Source organism: Nanorana parkeri, unplaced genomic scaffold (assembly GCF_000935625.1).
Source record: "Nanorana parkeri isolate BGI_ZX_2015 unplaced genomic scaffold, ASM93562v1 scaffold349, whole genome shotgun sequence".
Classification (NCBI taxonomy): domain Eukaryota; kingdom Metazoa; phylum Chordata; class Amphibia; order Anura; family Dicroglossidae; genus Nanorana; species Nanorana parkeri.
In genome coordinates, this window is record NW_017306617.1 from 776,207 (window position 1) to 777,795 (window position 1,589).

Genomic DNA, 1,589 nt, shown 5'->3' on the forward strand with positions numbered 1-1,589 from the left:
GTCTTTATTCAACCTCAAATACTATGTAACTATGTACCCCAACACTGTCACTTTTCTAGCCAGTTTGGACTGCTTGAAAATAATAATTAAAATGGGAAGTAAAAAAGAAATTCATATACTGAATATTATCTTTGCATATAATAATCAAACAGTTCTCAGAATTTGAGTGATGTTCAGAATTAATTCTTGACCGGTCCTATAAGTATCGTGTGATTTCCCTAATTGATAACAATGTAAAAATGTCTTATTCGAATTTAGTAATTGTTAAAAGGGGCCATAAAATTGCACTTGGGTATGTTCAAATAACATGGCCCTACTGAATCTGTCACTTCTCAGAATAAGTTTACAATGCTCGCTCTGGTGGCAGCAGTATCTGCAATGCAGTGTCCAGGCACAGAACATTCCTGACAACCTCTGGTCCTATTCTGATTATGCGTGCTTCTCTGAATGAATCAGATTTGAAACAAAAATGCCCTAAATTCTCTGATCTTTGACTGCTGATCGCACTGTGACCAAAACTTCCATTTACGAAGTGAAAATGATTCCTCCATTGTCTCATTCTGCTCTACAGTTTTTGGTTCTGCTTTACATGGCACATATTTGCTTTCATTTTATAAATGTGGCTAAATACAGTTAGAACTTAATTTTAAGCATTCTGCATTATTTTATTAAAATACCCAAATAAAAAAACTTGTGTTACATACATTATATTAGTTCTCTCATCTGAGAAGATATAAAATCTCAGTGGTGCCTAAGAGGAAATACTTGTGTTAAACACAAATGTATTATGGCAAACCTTAAACAGTATTCCATATGGTTAATGTACTTGTTTAACATGGAAATCAGTAAGGATGTTATAAGGTTAATAAATGGTGAACTGTTGGTTTTAGCACCAAGTATTTGTTTCTTAGCTCATGGGTTTGAATCGTGAAAAAACTATGAATCCTTACCTCAAGCTGACCCTTAGGCCAGGTTATGGTGTTGTGTTACTGTAGCCCATTGAAATGAATAGGGCTGTGATTGTACCCTAACCAACCTAACCAATGCCAATAATCACGTGTGACTGTTTTTATGTAGCACAATGCACCGCAATGCACTGCCGCTGTGTTGCCTCAGTGCATCGGGGTGCCGTTCACTTTTGTGGAGAAGCTGGATGGAAAACTGATGGCCAAGCAGTGACTGCAGCCAATCCTCTCCAGTCGCTGTTTGGGAATTCTGACAGTTGTGGACACCTGGCTAAGAATACAGTAGATAGCAGAGAAGGACCCCCCCACCATCCATGCTAAAGAGTGATTTTTCTTAAAGTGTATGGCCAGCTTAAGGCCACAACTTAATAAGAACCCTCCTAACGTGCTTTACACAAACTGATGCCAAGTTTGTAGGTCAGTCCTCTCTATGAGTCCTCCGGCGGCGGTTCGTTCGCCAGCTAACCACTAACGAACCGCCGCCGACCCTGTGAGAGCTCTCACTCCACACACAGCTCCCACTGATCTGACGGCATCCCGACCTTCCCTGCTACTCGGTCCTATCGTATCGAGGCAAAGGACACAAAGCTGCACTCAGCCGCTTGCGGCACTTTTCTCTCCTCC